The 18,337-nt window shown below is 49.5% G+C and overlaps 1 protein-coding gene across 3 annotated transcripts in view; it reads left to right on the plus strand.

The window, feature by feature from the left end:
• The window catches only part of IGSF9 (immunoglobulin superfamily member 9), an 808,805-nt gene that overhangs the window by 52,149 nt on the left and 738,319 nt on the right, over nt 1-18,337 (plus strand). The window contains exon 2 of one of the 3 annotated variants that reach the window (XM_085639862.1): nt 6,928-7,064. The exons of the other annotated variants lie outside the window; for them this stretch is intronic. The gene's annotated coding sequence lies outside the window, so the exon portion shown is untranslated. The remainder of the gene's footprint in view (nt 1-6,927; nt 7,065-18,337) is intronic. 3 annotated transcript variants of the gene reach the window in all.

Below are 18,337 nucleotides of genomic sequence, written 5' to 3' on the forward strand. Positions count from 1 at the left end.
AGTGCTGGATGTAAGGAACCTGTAGTTTGATCATCAGTTCATCACATCTGAATAAAATGAATAAAAACAAGAGGCTTCACTAGCAAGCCTGTGGCAGACTTGTCCGAATCAACCTTAAATGTGTGATATATCCAGCCTGGAAAACTGAATGCCATTTCAGAATAGTTCTAAAACCGTTATATACCACCGAACCCTAGCCATATACTAAATAGGTTTTTAAAAAGTGGAACCCATGACACTACCTGTACCAGAATAGCAAGAAATGATATAAAGAAACAAACACGTGTTAATGGCATGAACATGGGATCCCTTAAGTACTGACAACACAGGCTACGACTAATGGATCCCCTAAGTACTGACACCACAGGCTACGACTAATGGGTCCCCTAAGTACTGACACTACATGTTACGACTAATGGATCCCCTAAGTACTGACACCACAGGCTACGACTAATGGATCCCCTAAGTATTGACACCACAAGCTACAACTAATGGATCCCTTAAGTACTGACACCACAGGCTACGACTAATGGGTCCCCTAAGTACTGACACTACATGTTACGTCTAAAGGATCCCCTAAGTACTGACACCACAGGCTACGACTAAAGGATCCCCTAAGTACTGACACCACAGGCTACGACTAATGGATCCCCTGAGTACTGACACCACAGGCTACGACTAATGGATCCCCTAATTTCTGACACCACAGGCTACGACTAATGGATCCCTTAAGTACTGACACCACAGGTTACGACTAATGGATCCCCTAAGTACTGACACCACAGGCTAATCTAGAATGTGACTAATCTAGAATGTGACACAGACCAATCTAGATGTGAAAGCCAGACAGACACATGTTACACTTATGCAGACGCTTCCACAACACCCCGCCTGCTAGGCTCTGTACTAGCTACTAGTTGCTACTCATACCTCTCGCAGAGCCCATTTTATTGTTCACAAGGTGATCCATGGCTCAGACCGATTTTGCCTTAAACCAAACTCTATATCTACCTCTGTAGGAGAAGATCTTGAGTTGCATCCTCTTAATCGTGCTGTGTTCTGAAAATCCCACATCGGCCGTCTGTACAGACATTCATCGAATGCTCTGCCTGCATGTGGAAATGTGCCTAAAAGTGGGCACACTGGTGCAGGGTCACCCTCTTGTCCACGGGTCCAAAGACCAACAAAATAGAGATCGGCACTGGAGTTGAAATAAAATAAATCAAGTTTATTACTCACTCATGAATGGGACCACGTCCACACAACACTCTCAAGTGCTGCAGGAGGTAGTACACTGAATTCAGAAACCATCGTCCCTTCTATACCGGTTTTCTGCAATGTAAGCATGTGGACAGAAATGGAAATAACAAGTTTTAGAAATAGCTATCAACAAACAAGGGCAGATGAATAACCACTTGGTCAGCAAAGTGAGAGGGGGAGCAGGAATGCTTATGACAGCAGTAAATGGTCGACAGTTAACATCAAAGACCAGGTGCACTAGCAGCTACAAACCCCCAGCAAGTACATTGCTTTAGCTGAGTCAGGAAGTCAACTAAAATAGATAACACAAGCAGAGTGAAAAGACGAGCAGCAGAGGATGGAAGTATTACGAAGGAAGCGAAATGGGAAAAGGCCAATTTCGCGCACTCCGCAATAATGCGGTTAGAGAGGCGCTCCTCCACAGACCCCATCACACCGTTCACACATCTATAAATGGACTCATCCACCGCCTCAAAAAACTGGTCATCCAGGGGCAAGTACTGAACCTGCTCCTCCTCCACAAACTCTGAGTGGCTCATAGCAGCTAGGAAGCACCACTTCACAGACACAAACAGCGCCAAGCGCCCACCGCCCAAGTAACCAGCGCGGCAATCACCCTTAACGTGAAGATAGGGCAAGCCTCCCCTTGGAGTATCAAGGGAGTTTAGTAATAGAGGGCCGGAACCCCTCGGTGGAATGTGTGCAGCCTGACAGACTGCGTAAATTTTCGGGCAGTGTTATACACCGCAATAGAGGCCGCACCCGCCTCATGCGCGCAGCCCCCACCTAGTGACGGGGCCCAACCGCCACCCAGCGCGCCAAAAGCTCCGGAGAGCGAAGTGCGGATGAATCTATGCCCTCAGGCAATCACCGCGGCACTGCCGCTATACCGACCCCCGCTGGGGACAAGGCTCGTCGGACCGCTGGTCCTGCTTCGCGCTCAGTCAGCCAAGGAGACGTGCAGCGGGACCAACGAGACGCGCGAGCCCCCCCCCGCCCCCCCCTGCCGGCGTTAATTATCTACCGCAGAGATGGAGCGGCCGCGAAAGGAGCGAAGGCGCTCCCGCGGCAACGGGGAATCTGAAAGAAAAAACCCACAGGAAGAAACCCCGACAAGGAGCCTGAGTCCCGCTAGGAGACGGCCCCGGAACCACTACCAGAACACTTCAACCCACCAAAACGGCGAGGAAAAAGGAAAACGACTTATCTGGTGCTGCGGAGCAGCGAAGAAAGAAGAGGGACAACAGATGTGGCAGACCTTCTACTGGAGGCTAACACTGAGGAAGGACTACGTTTGGATGGGACTGTGATTCATGGGAGCTGTAGTCTTACGAACTTTGATTGTGCTCGTGATTATTCTCTCGAGCGTTTTCCTTGTTTTGAGGATAGAAATGTTGATTGTTTTCTATTTTTTGGCTGCTGTGGTGAAAATATGTTATTAAAGCGAAGAAGGAAATAAGCATAATCGGAGCCTCCGGTCCTGCCATAGAATTTGTGTGTAAAAAACAGATTGGGTTTGTTTTTTTTGTCCACCAAGAGGGAAGGTACAATATGTTATTGACGCATTATCAATACCAATTGGATATACAGAATTGTTGGCAAGAACCAACCCTAATGAAGTCCTTATGGACGAAACGCATTGGCTGGGTTGATTAACATGTGTGTGTAAATAAAAACAATAAAAGAAGAATTCTCAACATGAACACGTGACTCCATGTGATAAGATGATTTGAATGTTATCTCAACAAAATTTTGTGTTGATGGAAGGAAATTCTATATGTGTTGCTTTTTGTAATATCGCAAGACATAGGATTGATACAAAATAGATAAAAGCACTTCAGGTTCAGTTTGTGCCTCTGCAGTTGAGCCTGACACACCTGACATACCTATCTCTGTGTTCAACACCAGTCCAGGGATGCAGGCTGAGGAGCAATCCGCACAAGCGCAGATAAACAGTGAGGCAGTACATACTATCAAACTTTTTGAAGGCTTCTTTATGGGACTGGGACAAGAAAAACTGAAATCATTTAAGGTCTCTGAACAAATTCAGAAGGCGATCCAGGATGCGTGCCAAGCCTTGGGAGCCAAATTTGATGATTTAACGGCTCATACAAAGTCCTTGGAAAATCAGATGGAGCAAACCTCACAAAGCCTCGTGAATAACTCCCATGAGATACCAGTGCTGAGGCGCTAGAACAAACAGCTGAAGAAAAACATTGAGAGGTTGGAAATCCACTCCTGGAGGAATAATACACACATCTTTAAAGTTCCCAAAGGGCGTGGAAGGATCAGACAGTAAAGAGTTTTGTATCAAACCCCTAAGGGATGGAGTACTAAAGGGCCAGCCAGAGGTGGACTTTGAGAAATACATTTAGAGGGCCCACAGAGACCATTTTAAATGCAATTCAAACTGTAAGGGAGATAGAAAAATGTTAATCAACTTCCAGACATATGCGATCAAGGAGCAAATTCTTGGTACTGCGCTGAAAAACAGGTTCATTGCAATACGAGCCCTTCATTTACCAGATTAGATCTGATGTGGGCGGAATTACTGCGCAGAGACAATGTGAGTTAGGAGAGAGAATGGTAACACTGAGTGGCCTAGGGGCCACAGTGCAATTTTTTTAATTTCCAGATATCCTTAAAGTAATTTGGAAAAATGAGATGCATCAACTTATTACAAAAGAGGAAACTGAGGACTTAGTACACAAGATGCAAACAGCACCAAGTGGCTCTAAAGAAGTTTAAGAAGTGCCACTCGATACTCCACCGGGTCTACATGACGGGGCCAAAGCTTCTGCGTATGGGCTATGCCGGAGATGGGTTATGTAAGCGTGGGTGTGGTGCTTTGGGGACCTTTATGCATATTTTGTGGGAGTGCCCGGAGATAGAGGGGTTCTGGCGTGGTGTACATGAGGTGCTGCGTCTGGTTACGCATGTGACGCTGTTGCCTGAAGCGAGGAGATGCCTGTTGAATGTGTGGGAACCGACTGATTACTCAGCGCCGCAGACGTGGTAGGTGACTCTGGGATATATGGTCGCCAAGCGTGATATTGCTCAACTGTGGGGATCCCAGAGGCCCCCGACGATCTCGGCCTGGAAAGAACACATGGACTGGTGCATGTTTCGCGAAAAAGTGGTGTATGTGGCGAGGGGTAAGCCTGGGACATGGGTGAAAGTGTGGGGCCCCTGGAACGCCTACCGCGGGGGTATCTGTGCACCACCGTTGCTGCCGGATACCTCGCCAGCCCCATCCCCCTAGCCGACTCGTTCCCCTGCTGCCGGGCATTGGGTTCCCCCAGTCTTCGCTCTGCTCTCTTCCCCCTCTCTAGACTTTTACGGATAGTTGGGATCCCCCCTCTAGGGGAGCACATGTTGCTATTTTCGATTGTGGGTTGCCTTGTGGGTGTGGTTTTCTTGTTGTTCTTAATTTAAAATGAAACCGCATAATGGGGCCTAGATGATGTGGCTTTTCGACATTGCTATCTATTGAGAAATGACCCTCCTGTAATGCCGCGTTTTCCATGTATATATGTCATGTGTTCCTACTATTGCTAGCGGCCGGCCGGAAGGTTGTGGGCCCATACTTGTATACTTTTAAGACCTGTAATAAACGGTTTAAAAAAAAAAAAAAAAAAAAAGAAGTGCCACTCGATTTAGGGCTGGTGGTGTCCTTGTGGCATTCTCTCTCTGTAGCCCCCCCCCCCCTGTTTGCTGTGTAAATATAGCATTCAGAGGTCCTGAAGAAGTAGTGTGAATTCAAAGAGAACAGCTGAGAAATCGTTTGAAGATCGTACTGGGTTCACTGCTTTCTTTTCTTTTTCTTTCTGTAGTCCCTGTGATGCCCTTATTGATTTACCTTTATTTGGTCACAATAAGATGATGGGAAGACGAAAGTTAGGTTTTTCTTTTAGTCATTCTGAGGAGTTTGCCCTGAAGGCAAGAAGATGGTGCCATATGGTTTCCCGGGGCTGCTCAGGATGGGACACAGGGATGGGGAGCAAGTGGGGAAAAAACTGTTCCTCAAGTCACACCGAGACGGTCTTTGAGACACAAAGGAGATTAGGTGCAGGGAGGTTTCAGGCAAAGCGATCTCAAGATGGCATACGCAGTTAAGGTAGTTACATGGAATGTGAATAGCTTGAGAGAGGGAAGCAAGCGTATATTGGTAATTTAATAAAAAAAATCATAGAAGCCCAGATTATTATCCAACAGGAGACACAGTTGGCGGCACAAGAATGTAGGTCGATCCTAAAAAAGTGTCCTAGGGTACAAGAGGTTATCTTCTCAGAACAAACTGGAAGCACAAAAGTAGTAGCCATACTCATAAAAAAGATCATGGGGATAAAGATGATAAGTCACAAAGCGGATAACTCGGGGAGATGGTTGGTCGCTGTGTTGTGGATTGGAGATAATGAGCTGACTCATGCAAGATACGATGACCCTAGTTATTTGAGTCACTAACTACTAGACACCATCTTTGGTTGGGGGAGATTTTAACGTGGACTTAATAGAGACATTGACAGGACTTCTAGGTCCCCTCGTGCAGGAATAAGCTAAAGTAGGATATCGCTAAAGGATATGAAGAGGGATGTTGCCCTAATAGATATATGGAAGAAAAGTAAGGGGGCCGCAAGAGGCAATACCTTCTATAGTAAAGTACGGCCATCATTCATGCATTGATTACTTTCTTTTAGATCAGGTGTTTACTTACGCAGTTCAGACAATAACATATGTTCCTGCAGGGATATCTTACCATTCAGCAGTACAGCTGGTCTTGGAACTACCATCTGTGAGGCCCCCCTTATGGACCTTGAAAAGAGACCTACAGTTGGGTGAGGTATTCATTGAAGTTTTTATTAAACAAACCGTAGAGGATTTTGAGTATAACGAGGGCATGGCTAGTGCTCTAATGATATGGGAGGCATACAAAGCCTATATTAGGGGCTGCATAGTGAAAATCTCAAAGGTAAGGATAGTATCTGGGGTGATTTTGGCGATCTCTAACAGGGGTTTCAAGTTCGGAACGACGACGTGGAGCCGGAGCCGAGGGGAATCACGTCCACCCGGCCATCTTGCCTGGTCACGCCCCCTATTTTTTTCTTTTTAGACCAGCATTCTACGAGAGTGCGAGTGTTTTTCAGTTGTCTTCCTCGAGTGCTTCTCTGTCCTCCCTTCTCTGTGATGCTCTGTCTCGCTGTGTGCTTCTCTGCCCCCTATCTCTGTGCTGCTCTGTCTTGATGTGTGTTTCTGTGCTTCCCTGTATTTGTAGTGCTCTGTCTCACTGTGTGCTACTCTGTAACTCCCCCTACCCCCCTCTCTGTGTTGCTCTGTCTCGCCGTGTGCTTCTGTGTTTCCCACACCCTTTCCTGGTCTTTGTGCTACTCTGTCTCACTATGTGCTTCTCTTCCCCTCCTATGTTGTTTCCGTCCCCCATGTTGCTCTGTCTCACCGTGTGCTTCTGTGCTCACTACCATAGCTGTGTTGCTCTGTCTTGCCATGTGCCTCTGTACTCCCACCTGTGTTGCTTTGCCTCGCCGTGTACTTTTCTGCAACTCCCTTTTTGTTCACAAACTCCAACTCCCACCCTCCACCTGCCCACCTCTGTCCCCTGTTTTGCTCACACTACCTTCCCTGGCAATTATTTTCATTTCTTTTCCCTTTAAGGTACCGATCCAACGAACAGCAGTAACTAAAAATAAGAAAAGGCACTTGTGCCATTTGGCAGGTGTGTGCAGGCATGGTGTCGGCAATGGCGGCATTTCACAGATGACTTCTCCAGACAGTTGCGCCACGAAGCTCTGGTCAGTGAGTTCTGGGTTGCTCACCAGTCCTTGAGAAACTCTAGTAACCACAATCAGATTAAAACTACCTCTTGCATTCTGTTTTTAATAGACTTGCATTGGATTTTAGGAAATATCTGATGCTTAGTGAAAGAACACATGCCTATGATTGGCTGACTAGTTTTAAAATACAATGTGAGGGATTTCCACAAGGAAAGAACTTGAAACCAGAAGGTGGTATTACATGTTTCTTCTGTCAAGAGAGTAATTTGACCAAGTAGTAATCCTTTCGTTTGATTAATGGAAAGCCATGGATGTGGAAAAACCTGGAATTATGGCGGTGATTTGACAAGGTGAACTAAAGTCTGTCCACATCTGTCCTTCGGCATGAGTTAGGCATCAAGAGTTGGTACATGAGAAGCTGCAGCTTCACGCCAATTCTAACTATAAGAAGGGAAAAATTACTTTACGCACATCTAAAGGCTTCAAGTTCACCCCTTTTTATCAATTTGCCGCTGTGCTGACTGGCCTGTACCCTTCTATGCTTTTGCACAGTAACACCTTGCTTATTCCTTTAATAAGGTGTTAATCTGTTACCTTAATGGGCAGGAGAGACACACACCATTGAATATTTCTGATATAGCTTGTCTGAGTACACTAAGAGTCTGGAGCACAGTATTTTCAATCCCTTCTAGATTTATCCATGCTAAAAACCAGCCGCCCTACTCTGTGTGCTTTGTTCTCCTACAGTGTTCTGCTGGGGGTGTAAAAGGTCTCCTAAATAGTCTCCTTTGTCACGTAAACCATCATGAGCAGTACGAACCGTTTTGGCTTTTATACAGAAAAAGGGTGTTTTGTAGCTTCAGTCAGACACCGAAGAGGAACCACTTTAGCATCAGCAGCTCAAGTGTCCACACACACTCTCAAATGTAGGACAGGCAACAGGAGTAAGTGATTGCATCACACAGAACAGTTACATGTGCAGTAGCTTGCAACCAATCATCACATACACAAACTGGGACACACACACACACCCCACATCATCCCCACATACACCCTTTCCTACTCAAGTTAGATTAGTGCAAGCTTCTCTAATCCGGAACAGGTACTGGCCATGTAGTGTAAGGTTCTTTCCCATAACACAATATTCGCAGTACAAGGAAGTGGAGGCTGCCCCCACGCAAACCTAGTTTTTGGGAAGATTACCTACCCCAAAGTAGTGGGCCCAATAGTCGTACACTATGGATCGTGTTTAGTGGTCGACACTAGGTTTTTGCCTCATGGCAGGGAGACGTGGGAAGCATTCTGGAAATGCTAACCAAAAGACTAGGTATCATGACCACAGAACTGAAAATGTGTCTACGGGGATACCTCCGCCCTTTATAAGCTTGACCCTGGGCACATGATTCAAAACACAGTAACCTGCTCAGACCATTATTTTAAGGAAAGGCCAACATGTCTCAATGCAGCAGAAATGTCCGTCATATTCATCAGGGCATGTGGACCCCCCGTTCAAACACTGATACACCGCACCTTAATTTGGAAAAAGCAAAGCAAGCACACAGTAAGATCAAGGAGGGAAAAAAACACTACAGAATCTCAAATTACTGAAAACTAGTGTATGAAAAGCCTATATAATCAGTATATTTACCCAGAGTCCACAGGGTGAGGACTTACAAGTGAACAGGCAGTATGATGTGAGCAGCTAGCGTATACCATCTATAAAAGAAAAGCATTTTTATTTCTGCCCAATTCAGCACATGGAGGGGAAAGTGGTACAGGAGCCCATATTAACTCTGTGACAGATCAAAGTATGTGGTCTCTAGTGTTGTGTAGTTTGTCCAACTCTCACAACCTCTTAATTATGTCAGAGATTTTAGAATCAACATTAAAAACTATTTAAAAAGTTTCCCAACAATGGTGCATTTTCCACTCTTGTTACTGATCAATTAAGTATAGATTTGTGCCTAAAATTGTCACTGGTGTGCATCAGTGACAATACTCACCGATGCTTTCATTTTAACATTAGTGTCGTGTTGGCCTGCCTCCCCGAGGAGGAGCGATCTAGGAGAGGATCCTGCAAGTACTCCTACTAAACACTCCTGTGTAAGGATTTACTTGGAATAATGAACAATGAAAGACACCAGATGGATTATACAGCACATTTTGTAGGTCAAGCTTACTAGACAGTGCATGCCCTACCTGTTGCAAGGCTTATTGTGGCGTACCAAGAACATAGAGCAGCTTGGACCTTGCCCATCCATTACCATTGGTTGCCATTCTTTGTCACTCTCAAAAGCTGGCTTCTTCAGTTTGGCAGTCTTATGTTTGTCCCTGATATGGAGCATTGCCTCTTTACAAACTCTTTGATTGGCTGGTATCACTGTTTTCACTGTTTGCTTTTTAAGCATTACTTTTTTATTTTGTGTGAAGCACTTTATTAGAGTACATGTGTTTTCGCACCGTCTCCCTCATGTACGTGTCTCCCCCTGCACGCCATGTTGACAATTTGTTTCTCCCCGCCCCTCCCTCGTGTGCTCGCCCATGTCCTTTTCTCCCCATTGCTTCCCCCACCTGCGCCCTCTGTGTTGCTTCCCCGCAAACCCTCTGTTGCTTTCGCTTCCCTCCAAACCCTCTGTTGCTTTCGCTTCCCTCCTTCCCCCATTGCTTTTGTGTCCCCTTCAGCCCTCCTCAGTTGCTTTTTCCCTTCCAGTGTTGTTTCGGCATTACAGCCCCACCCTCCCTTGTGTTACTTCGCTGTTTGCCAACCAACCTTCCCCATGTTGCTATGTCTTTCTCGCCCCCATGTTGCTTTGAATCCATTTGTTTAAAACAAGCACTTTTGGACGTTTTAGTTCTGATGCAACTCAAATCAGAAACTAAAAAGAACAAGCATTTGCAATGCAATAGGTCTCGCATTTGCTAGAGTTTAAGCTATTAGCATTGTAAATTACAATGTCTTTTATTTATCTGTTTTGATAATTATCACATAAATGAAAGGCATTGTCATTTACAAGTACAATAGCTCAAATTCTTGTAAATGCGAAACCTATTTCACTTCAAAGAAGCGGCCACCATTGTCCCGGGCTGCTTGGAAAGTGAAAGTGCGCATAGTGCACTGAATGTTGCAGGAAAGCATGTCATGCCTGCAGTAGGTGAAACTCATTCAAATAAATAGTGCTTACAAACTAAATAAGACCTACCTTGTAACAACAGAAGTAAAAGGGCCAGTCCTCATTGGAGGTTACAAATGGAGACAAGGCTGTACTAAGGAGGGACTAACAAGCCTTTTAACGAATCAGAAGCCAGCATTTAATAAGAAAAACAAGCATTGGCATAGCCAATAGGTTTCGCCTTTGGGACCTTAAAAGTGTTTAGCCATGCAACAGTTGCATAACTAAATACTTATAAGGTCCCAAAAGCGAGACCTATTGGCTATGCCAAGCGGCCGTGGGGCCGTGAAAGTGATCGCGATCAAACATCAAAGGGGCCGTGAAGATAAAAGTGATCTCGGTCAAGCGCTGCGCGCGCGCCCATGCACTGTAACTCTAGGCTGGGCTGGTAGCACTTTTTGGAGCCCTCTCAAAAAGTCTCGCCAGACTAGCGCATGCGCTGGGTCAGGCGAGACCTAAAAATACAATTGGAACCAGGGAGGGGTACGGCAGCAACGGTGACGCGGGTGAAAGGGAGGAGTATGTAATAGTAGTGAGCGGAAAGTGGGCACGAGAGACAATGAAACCCGCACTTCCATGAACTGGTAAAAATTAAATTAAATAAAGCAGGGAGGGGTGGAGCCGGAGGTGCAATGAACGAGCGGCGGAGGGAAGGCGGGACAGGATGTGACGAGAAATGAGTAGTCCCTCTATTGCTGTATAGTCAACAAAACACCCAGCTAACTAGGCATGCCATAAAAAGCAAGCTTTGATGTGTTAGCGTATTACATTGCTAAGGCCCCTTGTCTTCCGTACTGTAATCCTCGGGAACTGCTCAACCCTTGAGATGTTCCCGGCTCGCATCAGTTGGGTGCTAAGCACCTGTACTTTGGCCCCAGATACAGCAGATCTTTAACTCCCTATGGGCCTTTACGACTCGGTTTTCTGTGCCTCAGAGGTCATTCTTCGCCATCTACGAACCTCATTTGGTGAATGTAACCTTGATTTCAATGTATACACCAACATAAAAAGCAAAATGCTTTCCTAGACTTTCAATAGGGCGCCCTCTTTGCAGGTATGCGTCTGGGCTGGGGCTCCTGTGCGCCTTCTGTCCTGAACTGTTGCCTGAAGTCCCCTCGGATAGTGTTCTTTGTTCATCAGGCTTTCTGGGCCCCTTAACTCTGTTCCTCCAGTGAAAGTAACCGCGGTAAAGCGCGGCACGCGCACCCGCGCACCTGCACTGTAGCTCTAGGCTGGCCTGGTAGCACTTTTTGGAGCCCTCTCTATAAGTCTCGCCAGACCAGCGCATGCGCTGGGTCAGGCGAGACCTAATGACATAAGTCAATGAGAAATACAGGTGGAGAGTGGGGCTGGAGTTTCAAGTCCATACTCAAATCCAGCATTCCTCGCAGCGCATGCATGTACTGCCCTGGCGCAACCTAAAGAAAGGTATCTGTCATTTTTGTAGGCACTCACATGCATGGTACACGCTTAGAAAATGACGCAGGCAACCACTTTAAAAGATTGTTTTTTTAAGTCTCGGATAGGAAAACATTTGCAATTTGCTAGTAGCCATTAGGTCAAAAGGACACCATGTTGCACCCCTGAAAAATATGCATAGGCGCTACATGGCACTTAGAAAAATGCAAAAAAAGTGCATTATTCTAGAACATCGCAAATGACCACCAACATGAAGTTGGTGGTAATTTGAGATTTCTTAAGGTAAATTCGCTCAACTTGGGTACTTCCAGAATTCCATTTAAGGAATCGAAATTTGCGATTCCTTAAATGCATCACAAATTTTGCGATTCCCTATTTTACGATGGCCTTTTGGGAAGATACATCCCAAAAAGCTTTTTTCCGTTCGCAAACGGGCCGATTCTGAGAATCGACCCGTTTGCGAACGGGAAAAAGGCTTGATACATATGCCCCTATAAGCATTATTAAGTCTGTTTTGAATTGCTAAATACAAAAATGTAGTAGGATTTATGGTGTCCCTGTTTATACATTAATAAATATGTAAAGTTTCCCTTTTCATGACGAGCCCATTTCCACATTGCAAAGAATGTAAAATACCAAAGCACCGCTGTCTGTTTCAACGTTGCCAAAGCACCATTTGCATGACTGTGTATGATTATTAAAAGCATCCCACTATTATGATGTGCGGTTTATGCTTGCTGTGAGGTCGAGTGATTTCAGCTAATTTATTGTGAAAAAATAAGATAAGTAGAAGTCTTTTTTTGTATTGTTGTCCTTCTTCTGGAGTGATGTTAAACCAATTATTGCATTTTATCAGTGGTAACTAAGCGTTAATGAATGTATGTCAAATGTCGCTGGACTGTACCATGTGTCAAATAGGGTTTGGGGTAAACTCCTCTTCGCCGGTGGAGTCCGTGGAGTTTTTGCCACTCCGCGCTCTAAGTGCAGAATTTGGCTAAACTACACCAACCGCGATGTGACGAAGTTTTTCTCACGCAGGACTCGCCAACATTAACGTGATGAGCAATAAAAAATGAGTGCTAGACTGCCTTCTGGCGAGATTTCTCAACATGGGCGGTCGTGGCAGGTTGCTATCGCTCTCGTTGAGAAAGTTGGTGCTTGAATTGCGAAAGCTGGGGCTTGAGTAGACCATCTACTCGACTGATATTGCAGTGCAGAGCAAGCTCCCAGTGCTATAAATCAGCATGAGCTAGGCGTAGGAACAGAATTCTGTCGCCTGCGGAGCTCCCAGGAGTCTCCATGAAGTTTTTAGATAACTCTGCAGAATTGGGGGCGTGGCCTGAGGCATAAAGATGGCGGTCGCACTCTAAGAGTGCTCCGGACCCCTCCGTCATCCGCCTCGAATCCAGCTACCATCGGCACCCATCTAGACCTCCTACCTGATCGTAGTGGCATCCCCGTCTGGTGGCGCTCTCCATCTGGTGTTTTGGTGCCGGTCCGTGCCTGTTATCCCTGCGAGCGCGGCCTCTAACCAGTGGGGCCGGTGCACCGGGTGAGCGGCGATGCCGTGAGGGGCCGGGCGGCTGTCGCACCAGGGGCCGCACGGCACTTGCTGCCTCTGCCGTGCGTGGGGCCGCAATCAGGGAGCAAGATCAGCCCGGCAGTGTTTCGAGGCCCCAGCCTGGGATCGGCCGGTGTATCGGCCGGCGCTGGGGCGGCGGAGGCGACGAGGACGGCCCTCTGAACGTGCAACTGGCAGGGCCGCTGGCCGTGGGCATCACCGTAGATCCATGCGGTGAGCGGGGGGTCCGGCTGTTGGTCTGGGCGGCGGCGGAGGTTCAGGTCACAGGCCCCCCGCCCCCATTTCCAACTGTGAGGCCTCCTGTGGTGTGCGGCCAGTCGAGGCCTGGCTGTCCCCGTTTGCGCGACCCGGTGATTGTTGGCGCTGCAGGGAATTGGCAGAAGGCAGCTCCTGAGAGGTGTGGCGCCGACTTCTCTGGCCGCGGTGGGCCTGCGGTCTGTGGGCGAGGTGGACCCAGCAGCTTGCGAGGCGTCCAGTGGGAACTCGGCCGGCATGTTGGCCGGCGCTGGCACAGAGGAGGTGTTGAGAGTGAGGCGGGCCATGGAGGCTGGGGGAGACATTGGTCGAGCGGCTGATCTGTGCGGTGAGTGGGGAGACGGGCTGTCTGTCCGGGCAGCAGCACGGGTGTTGGAACTTACCCTCCTACCCCGTCTCCATTCACTGTGCTCAGCGGGGCCTGCTGCATCTCTGCTCTGTAACGGGACTGATTAAGGGGCCTTACTGTGGTGTCCTGGGCGGCAGGGCCTGAGGCCAGATCTGTGGAGGTGGGGGTGCTGGGCCCTCCCCCGCTGCCTGGGTGCCCTTGTGGCGGTATCTGGAGGTGATTCTCCCGGCTTCCGGCTTCTGGAGAGAAGAGTAGCTGCACTGTTGGGCGGTGGCTCCCCCTCCTTCCTCTGCATCTCTTCTCGGGGACTGGTGCGGGACCCCCCCTGTCCCAGCTCTGGAGAGCCTGGCTCCTTGGGACCTGACGGCGATCGGTGTGGTAGGTGAGGCTTGACCCCCCCATTGGGCAAAGTCGGCCATCTTCTCGGGTGGCGGAGAGCGTTCCCTGCAAGCTGGTCTCGGACGGATTGTTCTCCTCCAATTGGGCCTCTGAGTGAGACCGCCTGTTTAGACCGGGTGGCTCCTGTCTGGCGCGTGGGCGGCCTGTGCCTCTGTGGATCCGTGGGCCCTGCGCTGGCCTCCCTTCCCCCCGCACTCCCTACTGCCGCAATGACACTGAGAGCTACCACCGGCCATGGGGAGAGATAGGGGCCCTAAGCCTACACCGGCCTCCACGCAAACCAAAAATTGACCGGTTTACTACCTCCGAGCAGGAACCTCCTGGGGGGGCCGTGGGGGTCTGCTGCTGCCCCCCCCCCCCTCAGGACAATGACCTTGACACTATCCTCCAGGCAATCAGGGCCTCACAGATGTCCATTGAGGGGAAGATTGGAGAAATTAAGATTGATGTATCTCTCCTCAGGCAGGATCTTCGTAACGCTACCACGCGGCTATCAGAAGCCGAATCCCGTATATCCACAGCCGAGGACGATATTACACAACTCAAAGAGCAAGTAGCTCATCTTCGCACTCGCACCAAGGAGCTCCATAGGCGTGCTGAGGACGAGGAAAACCGGGCACGTCGCAACAACCTCCGCCTGGTGGGGTTCCCCGAGGGGGCAGAGGCGGGCCAGGCCGCCACCTTCGTTGAAGACTGGTTTAAGTCGTGGGTGCCCGGCGATGCCCTGTCAACGCCCTGTCAACGTGGTTTGTAGTAGAGAGGGACCATAGGTCCCTGGCGCCCAGACCCATTATTCTAAAAGTCCCCAACTTCAAAGACCGAGACGCCATCCTGCGGGCGGCCCGGGCGGCTGGCCCCCTCAAGTTTCAGAACCACGTCGTCATGATCTTCCCGGACTACACCAGGGAAGTCCAAGACCTCTGGCGCTCCTACACAGAAGTAAAGAAGAAGCTCCGTGCCCTGGGACTACAGTATCCGCTCCAATTCCCAGCACGCCTTCGGGTCATTTTTCATGGCTGACAGAGGAGCGCACCCTCCGCCAGCGGCGCGATACATCCCTGGAACGCACGGAGTCGCAGCCCGAGGGGCGGAGGTCGTCGGGGCGCCAGCGCCGCACGTGGTTGCGCAGGGAGCACCAATCACAAGCACCAACACTCCGATCCTTAAGTGCGGCAGCTCCAGATCCTCATGACTCATCCAGCCAGTCGAAATCTCCACCACGCCATAGGCACCGCTCCGTCCAGATCTTGGCGGGCTCGTCCCTACCATTAGCCCAGGTGGACTCGGACCTTTCCCGCACCCCCACCCTTTAAAGGCAATGTAGTCAGACTCTGACGTATGTCCACCATCGGGGGGGAAGCACCTTACCGGGGGGTGGGGGGGCATCTGACTGTTGGCATATCCATACGTTCATGCACACTGTTTAATGCCAATGCACTGCTTATCCGTTCTTCTGGAGGGGTCCTCCACGCAACCAACCCAAGCGTTTTAGTATAGGTTCAGTTAAATGGGGGGTCGACAGATGCTTCCGTTTTCGAAGTATAGGGTGGGGGGGAGGGGAAGAGGGTGGGTTTGGGACTGGGTTTTTTCTTTATTATTGTTGGGGGCTGAGATTGTTTTGCTCCCAAGGTGTATTATGGTTCTTTATTGTTTTCTCCACCTACGGCACTCGGGCCCACCTCTATAGGGGTCCAACACACATGGTCCTTCCCACCAGCGCGCTGTCACACTTGCTCCAGGCCCCGCATTTGCCATCGACTCTCCAGGGTCCGGTGAGCTATGATAACGACCTCCAGCCCCCATGACCGACACACCGGCTCCGAAGGCTGACCTCCATATTTTATCCTAGAACGTTAATGGCCTACTAGACCGCCACGAACAGACGGCTGTATTGCGCTACGCACAGCGCTTCAATATAGAAGTGCTTCTGCTTCAAGAGACGCACGTGATGGGTAACCACTGTCCCTTTCTTGCGCGTTACGGTTACGATAGGGTTTGGCATTCGGGCTTCGCTCGAGGATCTCGCGGTGTGGCTGTAATACTGAAACGCACCCTTCCCTTTGTGCTTACACAAGTTCTCCGTGACCCACAGGGCATGTTTGTGATTGTTTGTGGTACACATGGGGGCATTCCCCATAACCTTGTGTCCATGTACTCTCCCCCTCGATGCTCACCACAACTTTAAAACAATACACTGCCCTGCTGCCTACCCTCTCCCTGGGGTCCACCGTTATTAGGGGTGACTTTAACGCGGTCTCCACCCCGCTTCTCGACACAACAGGCCCTCCATCCACCTCCAGGCTGGCGCAAGCGAAACAGTTAACCAACTGGGCTGAATCCCTTGGCCTCTGCGATGCATGGCGAATCTGGCACCCACACGCTAAACAGCTCACACACACTTCTGCCGCACACCACACGCAGGCACGTATAGATGCAATTTTTCTTCTGTCTACGGACTGCTCCACAATCCAAGATGTCCACATACTCCCGAGAGGTATCTACGACCATTCCCCGCTGCTCCTTAGTATAGGGGTTCCCCCCTCTACTCTCGCCCATTGTGGCGGTTGAACGCCCGGTTTCTTCAGGACAAGAGCTTCAAGAAGGCGGTGGGACAGGAATTGAAGCATTCTTTCATCACCAATGTGGGGGTCGGTCCCTTCCTCGGGTACCCTCTGGGAGGCGAGTAAGGCTACTATTCATGGATATGCCAAAGGCCACGTCCAACAGCAGCGGCAGGCCCAGCTGTTGCAGATCACTTCATTAGAGGCGCAGGCCCTACGCCTCGAGCGTTCCTCCTCCGCGGATGATGATGCCGATCACGAGCGGCGCCTTACGAATATTCAAAATGAAATCAAGCATCTCTCCCTGGAGGCCGCCAAACTCTTGTGGAGATCGTCTGTGGCCAGAGTTTATGGTAGGGGGGACAAAAACTGCGCTATCCTACACAGGCTTGCAACATACCCCAGAGCGAACCGTAATATTCCAAAGATACTGGACCAAGAGGGGTCGACACAACGATCCCCAGTGGCTATGGCTAGCACATTCGCCACCTTCTACCGTCAGCTCTATGCCAAACGGACCCCGACACGGTCACTCCGAGAGCTGCTGGATGCGACGGGTGCCCACCTCCCTCAGCTGGACTCTACCGCCCTAGCTGACCTTGACCGCCCAATCTTGCACGACAAGATCAACAAGGCTATTGCTTACACCTCCTCGGGTAAGTTCTGGCCCAGACGACCTCCCCCCAGGAATACTATGCCGCATATCGTGAGGTCCTCGTGCCTCGCTTGGCAGATCTGTATGCCGAGGCCTTGGAGAAAGGCTCCTTCCTGCCTGAGACAGATATGGCGACCATCGTGGTCCTCCTGAAGTCACAACCGCCATCTCCCCACTGTGCTGACTATCGTCCCATATCCCTTATTGACACAGACGTTAAACTATTTGCCGCAATTCTTGCTCAACGGCTGAAACCCTATCTCACCACATTGGTCCACCCGGACCAATGTGGTTTCGTGCCCCAGCGAGGCACCAGACATTGTCTCCGGCGGCTGCACCTGGCCCACCGCCAGGTGCTCTCCCCTTATTTGGCGCCTTGGCAATGGAGCCTCTAGCGACCTTGATCCGGTCCGCGAGCCTCGTTCGGGGATGGGAATGGCCCAATTCTGAAGTGGACAAGATCGCTCTTTACGCGGACGATGTCCTGCCCAGTCAGGCCCCCGTTGTCTCCAGATCCTGAGTTCCTCTGGACAGACCTCTGGCCTCCGAATGAACCCTAACAAGTCGGTCCTGGTTCCGCTCCATCTATCCAGAGAATGTTATGACTGGCAGTCCACGATACCGCTTCGGCATCAGTCCTTTAAGTATCTTGGGATCTGGGTTGCTCTCCTTCCGGAACTGGGGTGGTCCCTTAATGTTACCCCGCTTTTGAAGAAAGCTAAGGCGGATCTCCACAGATGGCAGACATTGCCCTTGTGCCCCCTGGGGAGGGTCGCCTTATTTAAAATGATGATCCTTTCCCAGATTTCTATATGTTCTCCAAAATACCCCCTTTGTTTTCCACGGGCGTGGTTTCGGGAGCTAGACACTATGGCAGCTAAATTCCTCTGGGGGGGGAAGG

Source organism: Triturus cristatus, chromosome 12, assembly GCF_964204655.1.
Source record: "Triturus cristatus chromosome 12, aTriCri1.1, whole genome shotgun sequence".
Classification (NCBI taxonomy): Eukaryota; Metazoa; Chordata; class Amphibia; order Caudata; family Salamandridae; genus Triturus; species Triturus cristatus.